Genomic DNA, 14,304 nt, shown 5'->3' with positions numbered 1-14,304 from the left:
AGGCAACAGCAGCTTCATTATGCCATGTCATTTGGAAAAAAACATCCTAAGCCTCACTACTCTCCAATATATTGTCAGAGAGCTTGTAGCAAATTATGCACAGCTGGGTGGACAAGTGGCAGCATTGGTGGATGTGACTTAAATAAACACAGCTGCAATAGGTACATGGCATATATGCTCTCTCTCTCTCTCTCTGTGTGTGTGTGTGTGTGTTCATTCGTTTGTCTTCATGCTCACATGGGCTGGATGTGCAGCTGTGGAAGTGAAGACAGATAATGAAAAAGCCGTATTTGGACAGCATTAGTTGAAATGAATAGTTTTCTGCAGTGACTGTGCTGTGGTTGTTCTGACTTCACAGATGCAACGGGGGATGGCAGGGGGGGAAGGACGTTACCATCTTTATAGATCCTTATTTAGCCACGACAGCTAATGGAGCCTTCATGCCTATGGGGCAAACAGACCTTGAGAAACTACCAGATGCTGTGGTCCAAGGTAAACAAGGCCATCGTATTTGTCTTCTGCTAGGAAGTTCCCAGAAACATAGGAGAAGTTAGGGCAGGGGTGGGGGACACCTGTGGCCCCTCAGATGTTGATGGACTATAGCTCACATCATCCCCAATCACCAACCATGCTGGCTGAGGTTGTCCAACATCTGGACAGGGGCATAGCATGGTGGGCTGCAAGGGTGATGGCCCTGGCACTGGGGGGCACTGCACATGTAGCTCCTCACAGTGGTGGAGCTTCATGCTCCAGCACCGGGGGGGGGGGCAGAGAGCAGATGGGGGCGGGGCTGGCGTGCATCCTGGGGGTGTGGTGCACTGCCCGCAGGGGCTGGGCGTGCATCCTGGGGGTGGGGCTCGCCGCCTGTAGGGACATGGCACCCAGCATGGGCAGGGGGGCAGCCGCGGTGGCACCCCACTGGGATTGCGCTGCCAGGGGCGGTGCGCTCCCCCCTGCACCCCTCTTCCTCCACCAGTGGCTCCTCACACTGAACTGCCACCCCTCTGCTACTCTGTGAGGCTGGGGTCTGATCTGAATGATTTGCTGGGCTTTGCAAGGCTGGGATCAAAGAGTACATGGCTGTTAGTTTCTGTTTGCCACTGAGCAGCTGCTTAGAGTCACAGGACTCTGTTTACATTCCAGACACATTCCATACTGTTGGAAGTCTCACGGGAGACGAGAAACGGATGTGACGTTACTGGTTTCCTATTCCTTTGTTCCTTTGTTGTTCGGTTGCTCTCTGCTCTCATAGAGAGAGGATGTATTTTTCTTTGCTGTCTGCGTAGTGAGAAATAAAACTCTTTAGCCATGTAGCTCATACTATCTCATCCTTCCGCATGCTGCTGGAATCTCTGCTGAATGGGAGAACATGCCTTGGAGCTCAGGTTGTTAATTATTCGTTGGGAGGGCAATTCTGGAAGATGAGCTTTATCAGCTTGGCCAAGCAGAGATCCCGACACTTCTCCCGCCATGCTGTCAGCCCCAGGCTACTTTGCAAAGCTGGGATGATCCCCTGGCCAGGCTGCTTCCTGCATGGGTGGGCAGGCGGTGCAGTGTGGCCCCACTTAGCTCCGGGGGCGAGGTGTTGCTCTGGCAGTGGCAGCAGTGGGGACTGGATTGGTAAGGCAGGATCCTTTCACCCTCCATGCCCCGCACCCCAGCATGTGCATGCGCCTGCCCTGTGGCCATGCTATGCCACTGCATCTGGAAGGCCACGGGTTTTCCATCTCAGAATTAGGATAAGCTTTTCGATGGTAAGAGCAGCTTGACAAAAATTCCAGTTACCTAGGGAGGTGCCTGAAACACTGGAGAGCCACTGCCAGACAGTGTTGAAATACTGAAGGAGATGAAGTGCACTGCATGTTTCTGGGAAACCCAGTGCTAAATCGTTAGTAGACAATCTCATTCTGGGTCAGGGTTTTGTATGTAGCAGAGCAGCTCCCTCGCTGAGATCTGTCAAAAGTCAGCCCTTGACACAAGCCTGACAGTTTCTTATATTCCGAACACGTTCTGCTAGCATACACCTAGAGACCTTGTGCAGGAGGTTGTCGAATGCCTTGCGCAAGTGGAAGTACAACTCAAGATGCCTGTTCTCTTTTCTCTCACACAAGTTGCCTTCACTTAGTTAAGGGGGGGGGACCAGATATTTTGCATGTAGAAGAGGTTTCCTGATCACAGAAGGGCACTGCTGAATCTCAATTATGCGAATTATGGTACTGTCACCTTTGGCTGTCGATAAAATAATTTGTTTACCAAAATAACGTTATTTCTAGCAGCTTGGTGGAAGAGGAATATCTTCACCTCATTTCTCATGATAATAATATGGGATTCATTGATGGGACACGTTTAAAATGAGCTCACCAGACAATTTTATAGATATTCAGTTTACCAGACATTCTAAAATGCAGTTCATCTGCAAATTTAAATCAGGGAAAGCATTCTGATTTCAAGAGACTTTGATTTCTACATTTTGTTCTCTGGCCTTGTGTGATTGGAGGAGAGTTCAGTCTTTTCTATGGAAATAATCTATAAACAGAGGTAGGGGCAGGCGGGCAGGCTCGTTTTGGGCCTTAATCTAATCATGTAATTGCTCCCTGTGGAAATAATGGTCTTAAAATTCATTTCTTTCTTCTGCCTGACATAAATCATCCTAATTTTCTGCCCTGGCGCTTCAATCATTTCTCCTCATGTGTGTGTGTGTGTGTGTTTGTAATATTCTCATTTGTTTCCTAGCACAGAGGTGTGTGAAGAAAAAGATTACTTCCATGCTCCTTTCCAAATGTTACAAATGAGTGGTTACCACATCTTCCACACTCCCCAAATAAGGTGAATAACTGCTGGTTGGTCTGGATGCCAAGATTAAATAAAGATGCACCTGTATCAGACCCTCCAAGCATCCCTATTTTCTAGGGACAATCCCGGACTTACAGAAGCTTTCCTGGTTTGAGATTTGATCCCGGAATGTCCTGCTTTTCTTTAGGATGTCCCTATTTCCCTCAGAGAAATGTTGGAGGGTATGCTGCGTGAGAGATGACAATATGCCCCATACCAAATTGCTCATCAGTGATCTGATTTAATACTTGCTGCACACATACACAGGGAAGCTTTGTCCTTGGCATGGCTCCCAAATGTACACAGTAAAACTTTTATCTGATCTTCATAGTTGGTCCCAGCACTTTATTGTGGAGAACATCTTCTACTGAAAAGTAACCTGGGGCGGTGGTGGTGGTGGGGACTGCCTGAGATGCAGGCATTCCCTGCCTGATTCTGAGCAAGGGGTCCTTCTTCACAGCGAAGCACCGAGAGTCAGGTCACCCACAGAATGCCTGAGCTGCCACTGTTGGCTATGGAGTTGGCAAGGTATTATTGCAAGCTAGTGTGATACTCAATTTGAAGTCTTGCAATAACTTTCAGCAGTGATTTTACCCACAAAGCATTGCTCCTTCCTCAGAAGCAAACAGTGGACAGACACCATGGCAGATTGGTAGTGAGGAGGAAGAGAAAGTGGGAGATTTGAGGGGGAGAGTGTTATGTAATCAGTGGTCTGTTTGGCTGAGCTTGAGTCTGGACTAGGGATTCTGAGCTCCTGTGTTCTGATTTGATACATTCTATCCAATCACAGAACATTTCAGGATTTGGGCCTCTGCCACTGGCCCTTAAACTCTGAGTCACGATTCGCAGCTTGGAAGTTTAGACAGCCAATCACATTGGGAGTGGGAGTGGCCCAGGCCTTCAGAAATGTATATAAGCAGTTGCTTTGCCCCTGTTGTCCAGTTCTGTTAGTTCAATAAAGGTTCTTGCTCTTATCACTGTTTCTTGCCTCGTGGGAACCCACCTACACTTCAGAGAGAAAGAGAGTGATCTGTGACTGGTCTCAGGCAGTGCATTGTTTGGCACCAACCTTTGCTCGCTGAGAAGTTGCTCCACCTTCCTTAACATTTTATTCATCCTTTTCTGCACCTTTTCCAGATCCGGAATAACGTTTTTGAGCTGCAGTGAGCAGAAATGGATACAGTATTCCAAATGTTGTCACTACAGATTTCTATACTCTTGACTAGAGGCACTGTGTTTTTGGCAGGTTTGTATTTGATTCCTTTCCTAATGATCCCCAACACATTTTTCACAGCAACCACACACTGGGTCGATATTTTCACTGAGCTCTCCACCACAACCACCCCTTCTCATAACCACCAGGAAGAGGAAAGGGAAAGGTTTACCTTCTCTTTCTATATATTTTCTAACCTGTGATTTTGCTCACATACCAATTAGAAGGGGGGAACCCCCACCCCAATTGTATTAGGATGGAAATAAATGGCCTGATATGCTAGCTCTGCCAGTATTCATCCAGATACATTTCACTTTAATTCCTTGCCCTAAAATGGCTAAGGGGTTTTTTATGCACTGGAGAAGAAGGTTCTGGAGGAAAGCCAAGCTTAGGAGAGAGTTTAGTAAAAGTGCAATTAGAAGATTGACGTACTCATTCTAACTATTTAAAGTAGAAGAATTTCTCAAGATAAGGTAGCTGTAATTGATTCCGCCTGCCCCCCCTCCCCTTCCCGGATGTCAGTATGTATAAATCTTCCATCTGGTCACTAGCCATACATTAGATCACAAAAGGCAACTACCATTCCAAACAGGAATGTTATGAAATGTAACAATATACTTTTGAGTGCCACTGTAAAAAGACACTCCTTTTGTGATTCTAGATGGGCATAAAATTTACAAGATTAGCACGAGCCAATGCCGTTTCCACCAGAGTAAGATGAAACAGGCATATATTTTATGGAACCTTTCCCAATTTTGTGGGGTAACTTGTGCTGAACGGTGACCAAAATGGCCTTTTAACAAAATGTTTTCATTTTGCTTTGACATTTAAATATGGGCCCTAACTTGGGATGTTAGCTTGAGTTATGAGATAAATGTCAGAGATGTGATATTTGCTCCCTTTAATGCCCATAAAGAGTAAATTGCCACTGGTGAAATATATGATGAAATTTTGGACCACAAAAGAGCAAAAAGTGAAACATATGACATTAGATTACTGAGGAAGCGGTAGTGTACTATAGCTTTACTTCACATTCCTTTTAGCACTGAACCAAAACTACTTATTCTATTTTTTGTTCTCCTTCCTGGGTGTTGAAAAGTGCTACCAGTTTGGGGCTATGATCCAGCATTTCTTACAACCATACCACACCCCTTCAGTAACTAGGGTTATAGCTTTGTCTAAACATTCAGACACAGAGATATGTAGTATTCTAGCTGTGTAGAAACTGCAGTGGTGCCTCAGGTTAAGTACTTAATTCGTTCCGGAGGTCCGTACTTACGGTAACCTGAAACTGTTCTTAACTTGAAGCACCACTTTAGCTAATGGGGCCTCCTGCTGCCGCTGCGCCACTGCTGCACAATTTCTGTTTTCATCCTGAAGCAAAGTTCTTAACCTGAAGCACTATTTCTGGGTTAGCGGAGTCTGTAACCTGAAGCGTATGTAACCTGAGGTACCACTGTATGGCTATGACCTCGCCCTGCAATGCCAATCTAAATGAGTGAGCCTTCCATCCCTGCTTTGTGTGCAGTATATTACCTGTCTGTTTCCTGCAGGTCACACCTTCAGAGGTGGAGGGAAACCCTCCTATCTCATTAACCTGGGATGATAGGCCAGTTATCTCGAAAGTAGACCAGCTGCCTGTTCTAACTAGGTAGAAAGATTTGGTTCTGATACTTCCAGAAATGTGTTTTCAGTCAGATTAGAACAGAGGTTAACCAATTTCTGACTCCACAAATTTATTTGCTCTTAATTAAGGCCAATATATATAGGCCTGGTTTATGGCTATGTACATTTCTTGTGGGGGGAAAGGGCTTTTTTGTTTTTGTTTTTTAACCATAGCATTCCTTCAGCAGTATTGGCTCTTGAAATTAGCTTCCACTAAGCTCTTAAACATTGCTTTATTGCCGTAAAATTCAATTTGGATTTCTAGTGCTGCCAGGTCCTTGAGGTCAGGCTTATTCATTCCATTTCCTTGAGCATTGCAACAGGATGGAAATAGCAATCTAAAGTGCATGTAATCGCTGTCTCTTTGGTCCTACCTATTACATGTCACTCCTTTGCACTGTCCTCCTTTGGTTGGGTAGTTGACAGAAATAAATGGCTTTGTTGCTCTATACAAGGCGAACTTAGATCTATGCATCTTGACAGCGACCCATTATAGATAATTTCAGCAGTGACCTGCTATTAGTAGCAGCTCTTGTGGTACGATCCTCTGCCTGTCTCTTCAGCTGTTACATTGACTTCAGTGGGACTTAATCCTAGGCAGACATTGCAGCCCCAATGCGACTATTGTCTTTACCGTTTTTGCTGGTGCTTTTATTGTTGGGAGTTGGCTTTCCATACCAACAACAACAGAATTGTATTTATTTAGACTTGGAGTGGTAAATTATCAATTAGTGTCAAGAAATATAAGTGTCAGGCTTCAGGGAACTAGATCCCTCCTACAGTGGCAGCCCAGAATCAGATAAATGATAAAAGTTCTTACCACCCAATTTATTCAATAATTCACAGAGAATGACAAAGGAATGCAGCCTTCCCTAATAATGGCATTGTTCCAAGTAAAGTCCCACCCGCCTTCATCTCTCTTATCCTACGTCATCCCTGTGCCGGTTGGTCTGGGCTTTCTGTCTCTGAGCTTTCTGTTTGGCTACTCTGCACGCATAGTCCTGGGGAAGGGGGGTGGCTCAGGAATGCTCTCTGAAGACGCTGAGTCTGTCAGCTGTCTCTCCCCCAGTGTTTCTGCTTCCTCTTCCAATATTTCCCAGCTCTTCCCCTCTACATTCTCTGAACTATGTCCTTCTGCAAACCACTAAATCTATACTGTCCTCGTTTTCTTGGGAAGGTTCAGGAGAAAGAGGGTGGCCCCCACCATTCCTCCTCAGTCCAGCCCCTGACAATGAGACCAGGAGACATCCATGCTTTCCCAGACATCTTGTGTGAAGAAGCCCCTGATTTCACTTTCCCTGTTTGTTCTGAACTATACCCCTAATTCAGGTACCAGAGTTTAATTGGCCAACAGCAATCTACGTTCTGGTATAGTGTAATCATCAGGGACTGGGAGTCAGGTGATGGGGGTAAGGACTCTGAACCTGAAGGAGAAGGGCAGGCAGAACCAGCTCCAGAAACATCATTGACTATTGGTCCTGCCGCTGGAATGGCTGGTCATTTGTCATGGATGATCTGGTGGAGACCCCTGCATTGCAAGGGGTTGAACCAGATTCCTCTGGAGTCCAAGGATATCTGGAGGATCACAGTGAACCACCCCTGCTGTATACAAATAGTGAACTCGTTTTCCTGGCCTGGGTCGTTGTGGCCCAACTCTTGCATAAAAGAGAAGAATCCTCAGGCTGGAGGACAGGAGGTATGTAGGAACACACACACACACACACACACACACACACACACCACACACCCTTGTTGTGTGGGGGTGCAGAGGCAGGGTGTGTGAGAGAGGGAGAAACAGCCCAATGTTGGTTGATTGATGCAGGCAGGGTGGAAAACCAGGAAGTGGAATGGACTCTCCTAGAAAAGTCTGGCTGGCTGGAATGCTGAAGAGGAGCAGTCCACACGTCCACACTTGGCTGCGCAACCCTGTTTGTATTATTTATTAATATCTCACCACACTAGACAGTTTTATCATAGCTGCCTCTGGCTTACTTGAATTGATAAATAGGGTCAATTCAAAGCATCAGCGTTAGTGACTGATAAATATTATCAATTTGTATTGTGATAGTGATTGATGCTGTCTCTCTTGGAGCAAATCGGAAATGGAGATGAATTGCTATGTTAGCATTGCAGAAACAAATTGTTGTTTATTAGAATTCCTGTATTATTAAAAAAAAAAATCGAACCAATGGTAAGCTGTTACTGTACTGATGCTTTGATTATGTATTCCTGTTTTTGCATTGCTCCTTCTTGTACCCACTTCTCTGTGGGTACATCAATGTAGAAAAGCTGCATACAAGTTAAAGTAATGATAACCATCATTGCAGCGGTTTTCAGGGCGCAGGCTGTAAGTGCCAGTGCTTACGTAGTCAAAAGAGCACCACTCACGCACAGGAGGGATGTACCTGCAGGTTTATAGAAGTACCCAAAAAACCCCAAACCCTTTTAGGAAGGGAAACCCAAAGGAGAGATGAAAGCCACCCAGTCCCCGCCCCCCAGGATAGCTCAGCTGGTTAGAGCATGGTGCTGATAATGCCAGGGTTGCAGGTTCAATTCCCATATGGGACAACTGCATATTCCTGCATTGCAGGGGGTTTGACTAGATGACCCTCAGGGTCCCTTCCAACTCTATGATTCTATGATTTTAAGGAGCAAGCACACTCTGTGGCCATGGAATGCTGACTGTTGTGTGGGGCAGAGGAAGTGGGACAGAAAACTGGGTGGGAAATGAATGGCACATCATGGAAATGGAACAGTGCACAGGTGTACTCTGTGCTGCAACATTATGTTGCAGGCCCCCCTTCATAATATTAGCATCTTATCCTGAACCCAGGACTAGTAAATAAACCCCATTCATGTCAACTTCCAAATACCGTAACTTATTTCAGACCAGGGTGAGCCAAACTAGACAAGATGTTTTAGCTGTGGTTTAATTTTGATGAAAGTTACAGGTATGCATATTAAATAAATAATATTCTGGTGAACCACGACTGGGTTTCCTGCTTCTTTCTTTCTTTCTTTCTTTCTTTCTTTCTTTCTCTTCCAGATTCAGACTAGGACCACAGTGCCGGAGGGGTTAGCTGATTCCACTTTTCTGGTGTAAATCACCACCACTCTATAAGTTCTATTTGCTGTGTTAGGGAAAATTTAATGGGTGCCATTTGTGGCAGTTTGGCAAGAAAGGATCATAGGCCCATATACCGACACTTTATGATTTCAGGAAAGACTCCTACAGAACATTACTGTTATGACTATAGCCTGTAGCTTTTTAGCAGCAAGAAACATAACCCATTACAACTTCTTTCAATTTCCAAGAAGAAAGTCCCATTAACCTGAAGCCAATTCCCAAGAAGACCTTACAAAAGGGAGTACTTCCAGAGTTATTTGTTTATGGAGAGAAATCTGCAGCCATAAAGCAGAGACAGATTAAAGGCTGAGAGCTGAAGAACAAAAGTAGCTGCAGTGAAAAAATAAAACCGAGTAACCTGAAATATTTCACTTAACTGCTATCAATAGGGTTTCAGAAGTTTTGTTTTTCATTGCTGAAGGGTGAGGGTAGGTCCGCACCACACATTCAAAGCCCATTTAAGGCACATTGCTTCCCTTAAATAATCCTGGGAGTTGTAGTTAGTTAAGGAGGCTGAAGATTTTAGCCTTGTGAAGGTAAAACTACAGCTCCCAAGATTATTTTCATTGGGGTGGGTGTGTGGACATAATGTGCACTAAATGTGCATAGAATGTGCTTTAGATGCATGGTGTAGAACTGCCCCAGAGACTAGCATTTACAGCCTGTAGTAATAGTCAGTTGAGTGGTCCTGGGCACACACCAGTTTCCCCAACCTGGTGTCCTGCAAATGTTGTACTACAATTCCCACCAGCCCCCATCAGCATGGCCGCTTGTCAGTAATAATGGGGGTTGTAGTTCTTACAACATCTGGAGGGTACCAAGTTGTGGAAGGCTGGTGTACAACACATTTCTGTTTCCCCTCTTTATTAACTCTGTTCAGACAGAGCTTTCCTGTATTTGAAGCAGTAAACAAAGTAGTAAAAACTGTTTTCCCAGAGCTGACAATGGGATGAGTTCCTGAGGGGAGTATTCCCCGTGTTTTTCTCCTCTCAAGAACTCTGCACGGGTGTTCTGGCTGAGGGTGCTGGGAGTTGTTGCCGAAAATATCTAGGTCAGTGTTTCCCAGCCTTGGGTCTCCAGCTGTTTTTGGATGACAGCTCCCATCATTTCTAGCTAGCAAGACCAGTGGTCAGGGAATTGTAGTCCAAAAACAGCTGGAGACCCAAGGTTGGGAAACACTGTCATGAATGAGACAGCTCCCAGGGAAGGTTTGCAGCCAGCTCTCAGGGAAGGGTTACTGTCAACTGAAGAAAGCAGCCAGGAACAGAGAGGGTTAACTGCCATGCAGGATGAGCATCGGCTAGTGCTAACTCCCCCGCCCCTTGGAATGCCAGCTGATAAGAGAATGGCTGAGAGCTGGCTAGAATGCAGTCAAAGCTCACCGGAAGCACAAACAGGCAAGAAAGAGTTAAGAGACAGCCTCTCAGAAAATAGGGAAGAGGTGGGAGCTGACCCACTCTCTCCGAGGTCTCGACGAATGGCAGGGCTGCAAGACAGGAAGCAAAACAAAAGACATAAGAAGCGAAAGTTCAGTTGCTTCTGGTCACGTGGGAGGCGGTCTTCAGAAGGGTCATCATGACTGATGATGGCGGAGGCTGCGTTAAGCTGTCTGGAGCTATCTGTTTTGACAATAAACAATAAACAAACCTTTGCACGAGGTATGATGTTCCCTGGGCAAACGATACCTTCCCCAGATGTGGGGAACCCTAATAAGCAAACTCAAGAAGACCAAAGACCAAGCAGACCAGTTTGCAGCTTGTCTTTGTGGCACTGCAGCGGAAAAGATGGGACCATAACATTGGCACCACCATCAATACTCTGGGAAGTAAAGAAAAGAGAAATAGCTCATTATCTACCATAGACTGTTGTTTAGGCAAGCTGCGCTCCTGAATGTGCATGCTTAGCCAATCCCAAATTGTTAGTTTGTTCACAGCAATTCAGTATTGCTGTAGTTTGGGCTTCATTTCTTCCAATAAGCAGAGCTAGATAAGCACTGAAGTCTAATTCCGATTCCCCAGCAGCTTAAACCCTTTCAGTCAGATTGCTCTATTTTTAAATTGTTCGTGCCAATTTACATTAGGCTGACCAGGTGTAAATAAGGACAAGGCTCCTGCGTTTTCAGCACTCATGTAGATAAAAGAATTTCACTTGGTGCAGCAACACAAATCCCACATTCCCTCTTTTATACAACTGTGAAGGCACAGAGGTGCTTGCCAGCCTTTGCATCTGATTGCCTGTGTTCACTTCCAAATGGTGGTATTGTGCTGATGACCTAATTTTTGCACGAGGACACTCTCTGCATTTGTCTGAAGCTAGGAGAGAGAGGAAAAAATGCTTTATTAAATTCTTTTGGTGGTCTTTGCACTTTTTAAACATATCCCATTGAGCTATACATATCTGAATTTCAAGCAAATAATAATCTTGGTTATAAACTGCTAGCCAAAGCAAATGTATCTGGGATTTCGTACCAAGCTTTTGATCTAATGCCAAAGATGAATGCTCTGTACTGGACCTCCACATGCTGAAATAAGTGCCAATCCCAAGCACTGCACACAAATGATATTTTTAAAGTGAGAAATCAAGTTAAAATGTGCAATAAGCCCATGCCTTATCATTTTGCTGCAGACACAACTGTGGAAATTGTATTATAAAGTATGCCAGAACAATGAGGTTCCTCATCGTGCTGCCACGTCAGTAGATTTCACATTTCACATTAACAAGGGTGTGTTTCTTACATAGCTGTTCCAGTGAATGCAAGGCTTTATTTTGCATCAAAATGGTTGTTAGTCCATGAAGTTTATATATATATGTTTGTGTGTCAAGGTCCCCCAAACCATTCCCAAATAAATCACAATTCACACAGAATTTTTGTTTAAGGTTTTTGGCATAATTTTGGCCACAACTTTATTAAAATACATAAATGTGAGTGGTTGCTTAGGCATTGGTTCCGACTATCTGTCCCTGCCCAGGGACAGAAGTGACTTCCGGATTCCAGTGAAAGCTAGTAAGGGAAAACAATATTGGGGAGAAAATGGAGCCAGGCACCAGACCCTCACCTCTCCCCGCATGCTCCCAGGGGCTTGCGTGGCCCAAGCCCCATGCCAGGGATTTGGATGAAAGCATGGTGAGCCCCTGGATTCCATTAATGGAATTTCCTTGCAGCAGCAGCATTGGAGGGGCAGGCACCACCAATCCTTACTCCCTCCACCAACCAATTTTTTAACCAATGCCTAACCACAACCTTACAAGTTGTGACATTAGCTACACAGTAGGCAAAAACCAAATGGCATCAGCCAATCAGCCAAATGGACAAAATTCCTATCAGGCCCCTGCCCCAAAAGCAGACGACCCCATGACAGGCATAGCAAGGTCAAATGCAAGAGCCCTAAATTAGAGAGGGAGGGTGGGTGATCTGGTGCAAAAGAGAACGCTCAATGCTGCATGCCCTGTATATAAAACCTTTGGTTCATCCCACTAATTGGCAACATCAAAATTTTCCCAGTAACCCAAACAGCCCAATCACTGCCAATGGCCATCTAAACGATCCCGCCCAGCAATAGAGGGGTGGCCTGTCAGACCCCACCGCAACACATGCTTTCCATGAAGAACACGCTTTGTGATTGCTAAACTAAAAGAAATCACAGAGGACTTCACATAGTAGTCCAGTTTTGACATCTAAACACACAGCAAAACATTCAACTATATACTACAAATTAAATTAAAAGTTAATTTCTTTAAAGCTGTTTAAAATAATCCAAGCAACAAACAAAACTACAGGAAGAATCTTAAAGAACAGAAAATCAAACAAACAGAGGCAGATTTAGGGCAGCATGACCAGTTCTACCGCAATGGGTGCTGAGCCTAGGGGGCTTTGCAAAGGCAGCTGTGGCCCACCCATCTGCCAATCATGTGATGCCATAATGATGTCATGTGTCTGGCAGGTGAGCAGCAATCCCCACCTGTCAAATTAGGCCCACAAGGTCAATTGTGATAATGATCTTGCCTGTGGATAATGACATGATGATTTTATGATAATGGTTTCTAGTTGCACATATTTAGAACCAGCGAACTCTAATATCTTGGCCGAGCAAGTATTTCTATAGAGAAGGTGCTTGGTTAAGAATGGTGAATCTGTTTTTTTTTATGTATGCAACTACAGCAGCAAGAATTCTTATTGCCAAATATTGGAAGACTCAAGATTTGCCCACACTGGAAGAGTGGCAAACGCAATTGATGGACTATATGGAATTGGCCGAGATGACTGCCAGGATCCGAGATTTGGGAGAAGAAGCAATGGAGGAGGACTGGAAAAAATTTAAGAACTATTTGCTAAAACTCTATAAGTTATATGAATTATAAGAATTCACATGATTTGGAAAGGTTAGCTCCAGCAACGAGAGTGGATGACATATGAAATTAGGTAATACCAATGAAAGGATTAAATGTTTAAATGTTTAAAATGATATTATATTTGTTTCTAGAGTAAATGGATAATAAGTAATTTAAACTTAAAATGTAATGATTGGAAAGTATAAAAGAAACACATGAAATAAGGTTATAATTTGCTGATAACTTTATTGATAAGAATGCACTGTGCGGGAGATGTGAGGAAGTCCGATAGAAGACTGAAATAAGCTTTGAAATGATCCATTTTTTCTTTTTTCTTTTCTTGCTGTTTTTCTTTCTTTGTATATCTGACTGTTTATCTTTACCTGGAAAAAACGTAATAAAAAAATTTACAAAAAAAAAAGAATGGTGAATCTGTGGACTCCAACTCCCATCAGCTCCAGCCAGTATGGCCAATGGTCAGGGATCATGGAAGTTGTAGTCCAACAACAGTTGGAAGGCTACAGGTTCCTCATCCCTGCTCCAGGAGCTGCCCTCACCCCAGGAATATGTGTCTGTGTGCTGCAGGGAAATAGACATTTGTCTATAGATAGAGACACATCGCATCTGAACACTTGCAAAGCTATCCTTTTAGCTTGTAAGATAAACAGGCTGTATGTCAGACAACAGAAGGACATCCTACTGATACAGTACTAAAATATAATGCCAATTATGGCAGCCAATTTCAGAAACACGAGGACCGAGAGTTGCACAGTTCAACATAGCTATTAGCAGCTCGAGTGTAGTGTTTGTACTGAATCAAACATGCTGTCAACAGAAGAGAGAGTTTCCTTGAAAGGTGAATGCATTTACATTCCCCTCACATGTTAAACGAGATGGAAATGAAGCCGAACAGAAATGTAAACAGGTCTTGATTTATTCAACGGCTAAAGGGGTCTGACAAAGAGACATCAAAGCTGAAAAAATCTTCGTGTTGTGCTATGCACTGTAGAAATGGCTTGAGCTACAGATAGCACAGTTGAATCGAGCAAGCATAATTCTCTTCCAGGACAAGTCCTATTGGAGTAAATGGAGAGCCCTTTGATATTCCACCTATAAGAGAGATAGGAACTCTTCCAGT

Source organism: Podarcis vaucheri (genome assembly GCF_965113315.1).
Source record: "Podarcis vaucheri genome assembly, chromosome: 1".
Classification (NCBI taxonomy): domain Eukaryota; kingdom Metazoa; phylum Chordata; class Lepidosauria; order Squamata; family Lacertidae; genus Podarcis; species Podarcis vaucheri.
Note: the sequence above shows the minus strand (reverse complement) of the source record.